We start from the raw sequence: 14,687 nt of genomic DNA on the forward strand, positions 1-14,687 counted from the left end.
GCGCGTATTTTTTTTTCCCCACCGCGACACGCAAGGCCGGACGGCGGGTGGGAGAGTACTGTGCAGAAGTTGGAGGAGAGTACGGATATACGATTGGCGTCCATTATGTGTGTTTTAGGATTCTTTTCCTGTGCAGTAGTACATGTTGCGTCATGCCAATGCCACGCTGCCCACTCCGCCATTCGTCAAATGGTTTGGCGAATTTTCAGTATCTTCTGGTTGCGGTTTCAAATGGTGGTTGAACTAATTTTTAGGAGGGGGGAACGACTCCCGTTTCTGGTCGTGCAACACTGTGTGGCTGGCTCTGTATCCCTTGACATTATTTTTGCCAGAGGGAAAACTACGGATGGCCGTATGAACAAAATACGATGCCAGTTGGTGACGCAGAGAAGGCAGTGTCACCGCGTGTTGTCGAGACTCGAGAGCTAACGTTGGGTGTGTCACACGGTCACGAGAGTTTTGCGTCCAGCCGTGTCCGTTTGCGAGTTTTTCGTGGCTTTGGGTGGCGTTTACGTTTAATTTTTGCACGGCGTTAAAGGCGTGAGCGCTTTAAAGACAGGGAGGGGTACGGAGTGGAACAGGGGCGTGTGACGGGAGGTGATTGAGGTGCTACCGGGTAGTAGTACGGTACAGCTCACGTCGAAAAACCCACCCCTGCCCGTTTCGACTGCAGCCACAAGTCTCTACAGCGAACGGAGGCGGGTTAAACAGGGGCCCACCGGTTAACTGGCGACTGCCTGGCTGCTGAGCCCGACGGCTCGACTGCTGCGCCGACGAAGCGGTGTCGCTGCTCACCGGCCCGAGGAGCGCGCACCGCTTGGTGAGGCGTGCAGCCGGACAAGTAGGCCCGGTTTTTTTAAAAAATTTTCGGTCTCAACTCTCAAGCGCGCCGCGCCTGCGACGGCGCGTCACGGTATCTGATTTTTATTTTTTTTGTCCTGCGTTCAGTAGGCCACACAGCGCGCAGAAATTTGAATTCCAGAGCGCTGTGTACACGCCCGAATTTCTATTTCGGGTTTTTTCTCTATAAATCCGAGCTGTACTATAGGCCAATTTACATGGGCCTGCCAGGCGTGCTGACATGACAAAACAGTTCCTCTGGACTTTTGGAGTAGTGGTACAGTAGTAGGGCCATCATTGTTGCAGTCGCGCATGATATGCGGTAGCCTACTCGAGTCCGAGGTCTACGAACCACAATTATCTCTGACCAAAATGTACCGTAGAGTAGTGTATGAGCGTCTGTCATAGATTTACTAAGCCAAAAAGATCGGTAAATTTTCGGAAGTGAACTGAATAATAATTTAAATAGTAGCTTAATAAAACATTGGTTTAGCAAGTCAGCTTTTCCAAACTGTGAGACGTAATTCACACTCATGTACGTAAAGAGTTCATACATGAGCTATAACAACTCTTGTATCGGTCGGATTACTTGTTTTACAAACTTCGCTCTACTAGTGTTGTTCTTCGCATTTTTTATTATGTAAACATGGTATTTTTCGCAGAACCTTATTAAGAGTGACATATAACTTTCCACGGGCTTAGCCACAACCTCCAAGAGCAATAAGCATTGTATGCTTCGAACTCGACCAACTAGTGCCACTTGATACAATCTCTAAACACAACACGTTGGATAACGCTATGACACACAATCATATGCGTCTTCTATTGATCACATGTACATATAAGTCCAAAGGTAAACACCTTACTTAGGCAACACATCGTCAAGGCGTTCTCAATTCTCTCTTCTCTCGCATGGCCAACACTTTTTATTTTATAGTTCCAAGTGTTAAGTACTCCCTCCGTTTCGTTTTATATGTCGCTGGATAGTACAAAATTGAACTATCCAGCGACAAATAAAAAGAAACGGAGGGAGTAGTCATTAAAACCCTTGGTCACAAATTAGCGCGATGTCGGGTGGTCCACCACCTCACTTTTAGATGAAAGCCACCGTGTGACGCCCTTGCATAATACACATGTATTTTTTGTTTGATTGTAGTTGTTAGCGTCCAACAACTATGTGCGTGCTTGATCCGATCCTCGTGCATGGTTCGACGATAATTGAACCATTTTTCACACCATGGGTTAACACATTATACAAGTCGCCTAGAGAGCTCCTGAGGCACATCTTACCAGTGTGGTGCCTCCTCGTCGGACCAATATTTAGGAGTCTAACGACTCCCTCGGAAGGGCAACCGTTACTCTAACTACTGGCAACTACTGTGATGCAAGCAACTCCTGTTTGCAAGCGTGCAAGCGACAATCCCTGAGCCTTGGATTCATGACGTAGGGTAGTTTATATTTTAACACATAAACCCCAACAAGATATTATTGTTTCCTAAATAACCCCCTAAAAATCCTTTGTCGTTGGAAGGCTTCTCAGATCGGATTGACCTGACGTCCAACGAGGCCCATAAAAACCCTTCGCTCGTTCCCAGATCGTTTGAAAGAATATTAATTTCTGCGGCAGATAGCATCGTCGGGTGAAGATCAATTCCATGCGCCCTTTTCATGCCTGATCTGCCCGAGGCGACGCAAGGCTCCGGTGAGCAGCAAGATCCCACCGTCCAGTGTGTGCATAATTTGTTTTTGTCTTTGCCCACCGGCGCCGCCATGCAAGAATTCAATGCACAGGCCCTACTCGAGGCCACGCAATACTCCAGCAAGAAGCTCCTACCTGATGCAATGCAACACGGCCGTTACCAGCCCTTGCACGACGACAGCGTTAAACATGTAGATCAGACGCACGACGACAACGTTAAACATGTAGATCATACGACTATGGCAGGACCACCGCAGTGGCATTGCATCACCGCTCATAGGGCCATAGCAGGGCAATCAGAGACTGCAGATGAATTCACGGATCAGCCCGACGTTGATGACATGTTCCCTCTGCCTTTTTTGTCGCACGACGTCATCTCTATAGAAGAAGTAGACGTTCGTGGGTTTTTGAATTACAGTTTAGAGGATCGATCTTCACCGGATCGCCAACCAGACGACATAGAGCAAGGTAACTGTTAAGACCTTTAATTTATCATCCAGCGCAATCGCACGGATGTGTGCAATGATATGATTTGATGTGTATGATTTAGTAGGTAAAAATGCAACCCCTGACACGAGTCATGCATTTACGACACTGAAGAAGAAGAAAGTTGTTCTTAAGGTGACATAATTTTGTATCTCGATTTCATACATTTAGAAATTGGTCTCATTGCGTCGTCCTAATATTATCCAATTTTTTAGAAAGGGATGTTATTTGATGATGTGGATATTGCACAAGACTTTTACAAGGAATACGCACATAATATTGGTTTTTCTGTTCGTATCGGGCAACAAAGATATAATGAGAAAGGAGTGGTTCTGTGGAAGCGGTTCTTGTGCGCAAGAGAAGGATATTATGTTAAGAAAACTAAACCCAATGATCCTTCTGATGAAATGCGCAGAACTAGAGAGACTAGATGTGGATGTCAAGCTTATATTTATGTCAAACGTACTAGGGAAGGCAAGTACGAAATTGCAGCACTACACGAGGGACATAACCATGCCTTTGTCACACCCAGCAAACGACATTTGTTGCGTTCGAACCGTCGTGTCAGTCAGAAGGCAAAAACAACACTCTTTAACTGTCATAAGGCAAGCATTGGAACATCACAGGCATACAGACCACTTCACGTAGGAGCGGGGGGTTTTGAATATGTAGGTTGCACAAAAAAATATCTGCAGAACTACTACAGTGATTTTAGGAACAAAATAAAAGACGCGGATGCTCAGATGTTTATTGACAACTTGCAAGCCCTAAAGCAATTGGACCCCTGTTTTTTCTTTGAATATGAAGTGAATGATGGTCGACTGTCTCGAGTGTTTTGGGCCGATACAACCAGTCGGAAGAATTATGTTCATTTTGGTGATGTGTTGTCTTTTGATACCACTTACAGCACAAACCAGTATGACATGAAGTTTGCACCTTTTACTGGGGTCAATCATCACATGCGTTCCATTTTCTTGGGTGCTGCATTCTTAGCTGCTGAAAAGATTGAGAGCTATGTTTGGTTGTTTCAAACCTTTCTACAAGCTATGGGAGGAAAGGCTCCAGCATTTATTGTGACAGATGAGGATGCTAGTATGAGGGCTGCCATCACCATTGTTTTTCCAGACACCATACACAGGTTGTGCATGTGGCACATTATGAAAAAATTGCCTGAGAAAATTGATGCACGTCTTCTAAAGGATAACGAGTTTAGGAAAATGGTAAACTCATGTGTATGGGGATCAGAAAACCAAATGGAGTTTGAGAGCAGATGGCAAGCTTGGGTAACAAAATATCAGTTGGAGAAAAACGAATGGTTGGTTGGGAGGTATCAAATCCGTGAGGCATGGATACCGGCATATTTTAGAGAAATTTGGCTTGGGGGCATTCTGCGAACGACGTCAAGGTCAGAGAGTGCAAATTCATTTTTCAACCGTTTCATCGGTCGTAAGCTTGCACTTGTTGAGTTCTGGATACGGTTTGACACTGCATTGAAATGCCAACGGCAGGAGGAACTAATAGATGATAACACTTCCATGCATACGAACCCTAAACTATTTACATCATGGGAAATAGAGATGCATGGTGGTTCTGTATTCACACATGAGGTATTTAGAAGATTTCAAGAGGAGGTGCTTGCAGCAAGGGAGCACTGTGATGTACAAACCACCGATGAAATGGAGGATTGTAGAATTGTTACAGTTGCAGACAACTCGCATAGAGTTAGAGAAGTGATTTGCTTCAATATCGAGCAGGTATATAAGTGTTCATGCATGCTATTTCAGGCAATAGGAATACCATGTCGTCATATCATACGTATGTTAAGAGGTGAAAGGATAACTGAACTTCCAATGCAGTACATCACAAAAAGATGGACGAATAATTGTAAAAGGTAACTTTTATTCTTATATGATCTATGTTCTGAGGCTGAGTACTTTTTGTAATTACCATTAGTTTTTATATTTTTCAGAGAGCCAACATTTGATAGTGAAGGCAATTTATTATTGGACATGTCCACTGTGCCCATAAACGATGTTATGAGAATGAAGATGTCAAGCGCCCAAAACAAATTTGAAGATATTTTTCAAATGGCCAAGACTTCAGAAGATGGCATTGACCTTTTAATAAAAAAATTGGAATCTCTGTCATTGTTGTTTGAACCTACATGTTGCACTAGACAGGAGGAGCAAGAAAGTTTTATTGGGATGTCCATTCCAAAGAATGTACATGTCCATCCACCTAGTAATATTCGTTCAAAGGGGAAGTGCAAGAGAATACTAGGCCATGCTGACAAATACAGAAAGAAGCATAGTTCAGGTCCACGCAAATGCACGGCGTGCAAAAATCTTGGGCATGATCGTCGAAATTGTCCAGTTGTTTGGGAACTCTGAGAATCGGAACCCAATATCTGAGAAACAGCACTAAGAGGCAAGACAATTACTGTCAGTATACTTGTATTAATAAGGTGCTCAACAATGGGATGTGGTATGGAAAAAGCTAGACAGTCTCAATATGCGCAAAAAACTGTACAGCCGGCCACTGTAACGCCCCGAATTTTGCAGTTGAATTTTTTCTTTTCTTTACTCGCCAAAATTCGGGCGTTACCTTTCCCTTTTCTTTTTCCCTCGCTAAACCTTGACCTTTTTCAAAGTTTAGCGGGATTCGGTTTGGATCTCCCGTGTAGGAAAAACCCTAAATACCTTATGTTGTTTGATGCACCATGCCGAACCTTGCATTTCTTTTGATTGCTTTGAAAGTGCAAATGCATGCATGTAGAAAGATCGGATTTCGAAAATGAGGAGGAGATCTTTTCTTTCTTTTTCTCTCTCTTTCTCTCTCCTCTTTTTCTCTCTCTCCCGCGCCGTGGGCCGACCCCGGCCGGCCCAGGCCCCTGCGCGCCCCCCCCCCCTTGGGCCCAATAGGCCCAGCCGCCCCCCCCTCTCTTTCCCTTATCCCCTAACCCTCTCCCTCTCCCCCCTCATTTTCTCCCTCCCCACCTAGGCCGCCGCCCCTACCCCCTACCCGCCCCCTGCCCTAGGTCGCCGCGCCGCCCCCTGCCGCCGGCCGCCCCTCGCCGTCGATCCCCGACGCCGGTGAGCCCCCCCCCCCTCCTCCCTCTCCTCCCTTCCCCTCTCCTCCCTCCCCTTCCTCTCGCCGCTCGGCCCCATGGCCGGTTCGGCCGCCCGCCCCACCCCGCCCGCTCGGCCCCTTGGCTGCGCCCCCGGCCCCCCCCCGCGCGCGCCCCCATGGCCGGCTCGGCCGGCTCGGCCGCTCGGCCGCCCCGCCCCCCCCCCCCCCCCCCTGCTCGGCCGCTCGGCCGCCCCCTGCGCGCCCCGCCTAGGGCCGGTTCAACCGCCCTAGGGCCGGTTCAACCGCCCCCCCCCCCCCCTCTGTTTTTTTTTTATTTTATTTTTTATTTTATTTACTTTCTGTGATTATAATTACTGTATTTTAAGTAGGCTAATCGCTGTTCATGCTATGGGAAAATAGGAAGTTTAATTTAAAATTCCGTTATGCTATTGATTCACGTAGTTAATTGTTTACCCTGTGCAATGTTGATCAACTAAAAGTGATTAGGTTTCCATTAGTATATATAAATATATATAACAGAATTATTTTGTTAAAAACCAATTGTGTCATTAGTGCATAAGATTTAACCCCCTGCGAGACCCTTTCCTGTTTCTTTCTAACCATAACAAATGCGATATCGAATGTCATACTTGATGCATATTCGCTTTATTTGTTATCTTGTATGGTGTACTGTTCTTTTGTATTAAATATGTGGATGGATGTATGTATGTTTGCGCTCGCATAGAGAACGATTCGGTCGAAGAGCCCGAGGAATTCGCAGGAGAAGCCCCTGAGCAGCAGTCGGTTGGTGGAGGCAAGTGTCCTTTGACCTATCTCTGTCCTATTCATTCTTTAATTCACCTCCCGCATTACACATTTATACCTAAGGATTGACTAGCTTTTGTTATCCATGTCCTTGTTTACCTATTTGGGTCGGATTATTACTACTTAGTCTGATGCTATTGCTCAACTCTAATCAATGAACATGATGTGATTATCTATGATACGCTGTTTTCCCATTCTTCTTTATGATTATACTTGTGGTTTTCAAGGGGACTCGAGCGGTTTCTCGAGTGCCTCTCCGTAAGGACCTGTTCTATGGATGACCGCCCGGGAAAACAGTGCAACCATGAGGGTGGAATGGGGTGCCCTTAGCTGAATAATTAGAGGATCCGGGATGTAGTTCACTTAGCCGTCGTGCCGTCAATGGGGCTCGGTGTATGCGGCTCGCTCTGCCAAGTTTGGGTTCGCCCCTTGGGGAGGAGTGCGGTGCATTTAGGAAACCTAACGGGTGGCTACAGCCCCGGGGAATCTTTGTAAAGGCTACGTAGTGAAACCCTGCCTATTCACCTTGGTAGTGTTTAAGGGTTTGATCGGCCCGAGGCAAGAGGGAATCACGGCTTGTGGGTAAAGTGCACAACCTCTGCAGAGTGTTATGAAACTGATATATCAGCCGTGCTCACGGTTATGAGCGGCCAAGGGAGCTCCAGAGATTAGTGATACTTGATCAGAGATATTTTGGTACAGGTGGCAATGAGATTGATGGTTCTGGTTATGATTATGGTATTGGTAAGTGGTATTCTTTCCGTTTGGAAAGGATACATTGGGTTAATAACTTGGGTTAATGTTAAAACCTGGCTTTCTACTAGTAAGTAATAACCTGACCAACTAAAAGCAACTGCTTGACTTATCCCCACATAAAGCTAGTCCACTACAGCCAAACAGGATACTTGCTGAGTATGTTGATGTGTACTCACCCTTGCTCTACACACCAAACCCCCCCCCCCCCCCCAGGTTGTCAGCATTGCAACCACTGCTCAGGCGAAGATGAAGTTGTGGAAGGAGACTTCCAGGAGTTCCAAGACTACGACGAGTTCTAGGTGTGGGTTAGCGGCAACCCCCAGTCGGCTGCCTGTGAAGGCCGTGCTATCTACGTTTCGTTTTCGCACTTTGATTTATTGTAAGAACTATATGGACGTCTCAGACGTATGATGTAATCGACTATTATCCCTTTTTAATACTATTTTGAGCACTGTGTGATGATGTCCATATTATGTAACTGCTGTGTACGTGAATAACTGATCCTGGCACGTACATGGTTCGCATTCGGTTTGCCTTCTAAAACCGGGTGTGACATAAGTGGTATCAAAGCCGTGCTGACTGTAGGACCGCTAACCTAGAGTAGAATGGTCGTTCTAAGGACTATAGACCTCTGTCTCTTCCTTGACTTTGATATCCCTTCAAAAGTTGGTCCTACTGACCAAACCTATGTTCTACTACATATTATACCTTGCTGAAAATTATGTTTTATTCTGATCCTTCATTTATTTATGATTCATTACTTGCTGGTCATATTAATTCTATTCTTACCCTTTTGCTTGCGATGTCTTTTGTAGATGGCTCGACTTAGACACACTGCACGAAAGTCAGTCATCCCCTTCTTACCCTCCCGCCTTGCTGAGCGTCCGCTTCGCCGTCCCGTGGCCGGACAGTCCAGCCACTTGGAGAGACTACACCACCGCCTGCGTGAGGAGCAGGAGCGTCGACGACAGGAGCAGCAGAGCTCTTCCTTCTCGCTCCACCAGGAGATAGAGTCTGTGAGGAGCTGCTCCCCTGTGCTTCCTCTGGAGCCGCCCCCTGCACCACCCCTGGGCGCCCCAGCTTCTGGAGTAGCTGCTGGAGGAGACCCAGACGACGGAGATGGCGACGACAGCTCGAGCCACGACACCGACTTCTCTGCTAACCTTGAGCCGGAAGGATGGGTTGCTCGACCCATCACTCGCGACGCTGCTCGCGGGTGTCACTTCCACGATGCGCTCGACACCCTGCTACGTCGGGCATTTGACCGGCATACTTGGTCCGTCGAGTATCGCTGTGTGGTCTACCAGCACAGTCGCGGGGTCTACCCGGACCGCTGGGAGGCGACTTGCTTGGTGCGCTGCCCGGAGGACAGTCTCCAGGGTGCAGAGGCCTGTTCAGAGCACTATTCTATCTCTGAGCGGGACTCAGCTGAGGCAGCCATGCAAGATGCTGCACGGCGTGCGCTTTCGCACTACTGCTCGGTTTTCGGTGGGGCAGCTGACGGTCTTGACCTGAAGTATTACCCCCGCCGTTCATCTGGCAGCACAGGAGGCGTGATTGTCTCACCTGTCGGTGAGGGCAATCCTAGGTTGAGCAGCACAGTCAACCTAGCCGCCGTGCTAAACACGGAGCTGGACCATGCATTAGATGAGCTGAGTAGGGCTCGTGCTGAGATCGCCCAGCTGCGGGCTGAGCGCGCGGAACGTCGTTATCTGGATGGTGGTTCCCCCGCTCCCGTCGGGACTCAGCACCCGTACCGCTCACCTCAGCGTGGACACCAGTCTTATGGCAATCCCGACTGCAAGACCAAGATAGCTCTAGAACCATAGCTCGTTAGAGTTGGATCTTGTAATTAATACGAAATATATATACATAGAAGCTTCAGTCTTAGTGTTAGACTCGGTCTTAGTTAGTTTTAGTTAGACAGGGTAGTTTGCTATACCCTGTGCATTTATGTTTGTCATGGTGAACTATGTTTGGTTTGGATCTTTGTAATGATTGTCACCAGAGTGTGGGTATCCCCTGCATTTTGGTTTACATACTATGTTAATAAAGTTAGTTATATAGTTGGGAAAACCTTTATTCTACTTTCCTCTTTATCTGAGAAGTTGTGTGGTCTGTGTTGGAGATCAGTGAAGATGCTCATCTGTTCAGTGCTGTTGAGGAATTCTATTCTCTTTTCTTATGCTGCAAGATTTGCCAGATCAGTTCTGATGTGTGGTTGCGTTCTGCAGATGTCAGAGAACAGGCGCAGAGGAGGAAGGCGTGCTCAGCAGGAGCAAGCCGGTCAGCAAGATGAGGCGCCCCAGCAGCAGCAGCTGCCGCCCCCGCCCCCGATGTCGATTGAGCAGATGTTTCTGATGCAGACTCAGGCAGTTCAAGCCATCGGTCAGACTCTGGCCGCCATTCAGCAGCAGCAACAGCAGCAAGCACCACCCCAGCCTCAGATGCCTCAGATGCCCAGAGACAAGCGTGCTGAATTCATGAGAGGTCATCCACCAACGTTTGCTCACTCTTCTGACCCCATGGATGCTGAAGATTGGCTGCGCACTGTGGAGCGGGAGTTGCATACCGCTCAGTGTGATGACAGGGAGAAAGTTCTGTATGGTCCCCGTCTGTTGAGAGGAGCAGCCCAGTCATGGTGGGAGTCTTACCTCGCCACCCATGCCGACCCCGACACCATCACCTGGGAGGAATTCAGAGGTAGCTTTCGTCAGTACCATGTGCCTGCAGGTCTGATGACAGTGAAGAAGGAGGAGTTCCTGGCCCTTAAGCAAGGGTCATCGTCTGTCAGCGAGTATCGAGACAGGTTTCTGCAATTGTCTCGCTACGCTCCCGAAGATGTCAACACCGACGCCAAGCGACAGTACCGTTTTCTGAGAGGCTTGGTTGACCCTCTGCAGTATCAGCTGATGAATCACACCTTCCCGACATTCCAGCACCTGATTGACAGAGCAATCATGACAGAAAGGAAGCGTAAGGAAATGGAAGATCGTAAGCGCAAGATCAGTGGACCCCAGCCTGGAAGCAGCAGCCGTCCCCGTTTCTCAGGCAATCAACCTCAGCAGTTCAGGCAGAACCAGCGTCCACCTCAGCAGCATCAGCAGCGTCAGCAGTATCAGCAGTTCCAAAGGCAGTATCCTCAGCATCAGTACCAGAACCGTCAGAGCAATCAGTCAGGAGGTCAGTTTCAGAAGCAGAATCAGCAGACACCTCGTCTTCCTGCCCCAGCAAATCAGCAGAACAGTCAGGCAGCACCAGCTCAGGTTGGAAACAGGGCATGTTTCCACTGTGGAGAGCAAGGCCACTGGGTGATGCAATGTCCGAAGAAGGCAGCCCAGCAGCAGTCAGGCCCCAATGCCCCAGCAAAGCAGAATGTGTCTCAGCCTGGAGCAGGCAATCGCCCTCAGCCGCGTTATAATCATGGAAGACTGAACCACTTGGAAGCTGAAGCAGTTCAGGAGACCCCCGGCATGACAGTAGGTATGTTCCCAGTCGATTCCCATATTGCAGAAGTGTTATTTGATACTGGAGCAACACATTCTTTCATTACTGCATCATGGGTAGAAGCACATAATCTTCCAATTACTACCATGTCAACCCCCATTCAAATTGACTCAGCTGGTGGTAGAATTCGAGCTGATAGCATTTGTTTAAATGTAAGTGTGGAAATAAGGGGGATAGCGTTTCCCGCCAACCTTATAGTAATGGGTACTCAGGGAATAGATGTCATCCTAGGGATGAATTGGTTAGATAAGTATCAGGCAGTTATCAGTTGTGATAAAAGGACAATCAAGTTGGTGTCCCCACTAGGAGAGGAAGTGGTGACCGAGTTAGTCCCGCCTGAGCCAAAGAAAGGAAGTTGTTATCAGATGGCCGTTGATAGCAGTGAAGCAGACCCAATTGAGAGTATCAAGGTTGTTTCCGAATTCCCAGATGTGTTTCCAAAGGACTTACCGGGTATGCCACCAGAGCGGAAAGTTGAATTTGCTATAGAGCTTCTTCCTGGAACCGCCCCCATCTCTAAGAGAGCTTACAGAATATCTGGACCAGAGTTGGTTGAGCTTAAGAAGCAGATTGATGAGCTGTCAGAGAAAGGTTACATCCGGCCAAGCACTTCGCCTTGGGCCGCCCCTGTCTTGTTTGTGGAGAAGAAAGATGGCACCAAGAGGATGTGTATTGATTATCGAGCTTTGAATGAGGTCACGATCAAGAACAAGTATCCTTTGCCCAGAATAGAAGATCTGTTCGACCAGTTGAGAGGAGCCAGTGTGTTCTCCAAGATCGATCTGAGGTCAGGTTATCATCAGCTCAGGATCCGACCTTCGGACATTCCGAAGACGGCATTCATTACCAAGTATGGTTTATATGAGTTCACAGTGATGTCTTTTGGTTTGACCAATGCACCAGCGTTCTTTATGAACTTGATGAACAGTGTATTCATGGATTATCTTGATAAGTTCGTGGTGGTATTCATTGATGACATTCTGGTTTATTCTCAAAGTGAAGAAGAGCATGCAGATCATTTGAGGATGGTATTGCAGAGATTGCGAGAGCACCAGTTGTATGCAAAGTTGAGCAAGTGTGAGTTCTGGATCAGTGAAGTCCTGTTCTTGGGTCACATAATCAACAAAGAAGGATTGGCTGTGGATCCGAAGAAAGTGGCAGACATTCTAAACTGGAAAGCGCCAACAGATGCTAGAGGAATCAAGAGTTTCATTGGAATGGCCGGATATTATCGGCGATTCATTGAAGGGTTTTCGAAGATTGCGAAACCAATGACAGCGTTGCTAGGCAACAAGGTTGAATTCAAGTGGACCCAGAAATGCCAAGAGGCCTTTGAAGCGCTGAAAGAGAAGTTGACAACAGCGCCTGTCCTAGTCTTGCCTGATGTGCACAAGCCCTTCTCGGTGTATTGTGATGCTTGTTACACAGGTTTGGGATGCGTGTTGATGCAAGAGGGAAGAGTTGTGGCTTACTCGTCCCGACAGCTGAAGGTTCATGAGAAGAACTACCCAATCCATGATCTAGAGTTGGCAGCAGTGGTTCACGCACTGAAGACATGGAGGCACTATCTGTATGACAGAAATGCGATGTTTACACAGACCACAAGAGTCTGAAGTGCATATTCACTCAGTCGGAGTTGAACATGAGGCAACGAAGATGGTTAGAGTTGATTAAAGACTATGAGTTGGAGATTCATTACCATCCAGGCAAAGCAAACGTAGTGGCAGATGCTTTGAGCAGAAAGAGTCAAGTCAATCTGATGGTCGCTCGTCCGATGCCTTATGAGTTGGCCAAGGAGTTTGACAGGTTGAGTCTCGGGTTTCTGAACAATTCGCGAGGAGTCACAGTTGAATTGGAACCTACCTTGGAGCGCGAAATCAAAGAAGCGCAGAAAAATGATGAGAAGATCAGTGAGATTCGGCGATTGATTCTAGATGGCAGAGGCAAAGACTTTCGAGAAGATGCAGAAGGTGTGGTATGGTTCAAAGACCGCTTGTGTGTTCCCAATGTCCAGTCTATTCGGGAGTTGATTCTTAAGGAAGCTCATGAGACAGCTTATTCGATTCACCCTGGCAGTGAGAAGATGTATCAGGATCTGAAGAAGAAATTCTGGTGGTACGGAATGAAAAGAGAAATCGCAGAGCATGTGGCTATGTGCGATAGTTGTCGAAGAATTAAGGCAGAACACCAGAGACCAGCTGGATTGTTGCAACCGTTGCAGATCCCTCAGTGGAAATGGGATGAAATTGGTATGGATTTCATAGTCGGATTGCCTCGCACTCGAGCCGGCTACGATTCCATTTGGGTAGTAGTGGACCGCTTGACCAAGTCAGCCCACTTCATACCTGTCAAGACCAACTACAACAGTGCAGTATTGGCAGAATTGTATATGTCTCGGATCGTTTGTCTTCATGGTGTGCCAAAGAAGATAGTGTCAGACAGAGGAACGCAGTTCACCTCTCATTTCTGGCAGCAGTTGCATGAAGCCTTGGGCACACATCTGAATTTCAGTTCAGCTTATCACCCGCAGACAGATGGTCAGACTGAAAGAACCAATCAAATTCTTGAAGATATGTTGAGAGCCTGTGCGTTGCAAGATCAGTCCGGATGGGACAAGCGATTGCCTTATGCAGAGTTTTCCTATAACAACAGTTACCAGGCCAGTTTGAAGATGTCACCGTTTCAAGCGCTTTATGGAAGGAGTTGTAGAACTCCGTTGCAATGGGATCAGCCTGGAGAAAAGCAAGTGTTTGGGCCAGACATTTTGCTTGAAGCCGAAGAGAACATCAAGATGGTCCGAGAGAATCTGAAGATAGCGCAATCGAGGCAGCGAAGCTATGCAGACACAAGAAGAAGAGAGCTGAGTTTCGAAGTCGGAGACTTTGTCTATCTGAAAGTGTCACCGATCAGAGGAGTCAGAAGATTCGGAGTCAAAGGCAAGCTGGCACCCCGCTACATTGGTCCGTATCAGATTCTTGCAAGACGTGGAGAAGTGGCCTATCAGCTCAGTTTGCCAGAGAATTTGTCTGCTGTGCATGATGTCTTTCATGTGTCTCAGTTGAAGAAGTGCTTGCGTGTACCAGAAGAGCAGTTGCCAGTGGAAGGTCTTGAAGTCCAGGAGGACTTGACCTATATTGAGAAGCCAGCTCAGATCCTTGAGGTTGCAGATAGAGTCACCCGAAGGAAGACCGTCAGAATGTGCAAAGTCAGATGGAGTCACCACTCTGAGTAAGAAGCAACCTGGGAGCGTGAAGATGATCTGATGGCCAAGTACCCGGAGCTCTTTGCTAGCCAGCCCTGAATCTCGAGGGCGAGATTCTTTTAAGGGGGATAGGTTTGTAACGCCCCGAATTTTGCAGTTGAATTTTTTCTTTTCTTTACTCGCCAAAATTCGGGCGTTACCTTTCCCTTTTCTTTTTCCCTCGCTAAACCTTGACCTTTTTCAAAGTTTAGCGGGATTCGGTTTGGATCTCCCGTGTAGGAAAAACCCTAAATACCTTATGTT

This window comes from Zea mays, chromosome 6, assembly GCF_902167145.1.
Source record: "Zea mays cultivar B73 chromosome 6, Zm-B73-REFERENCE-NAM-5.0, whole genome shotgun sequence".
Classification (NCBI taxonomy): domain Eukaryota; kingdom Viridiplantae; phylum Streptophyta; class Magnoliopsida; order Poales; family Poaceae; genus Zea; species Zea mays.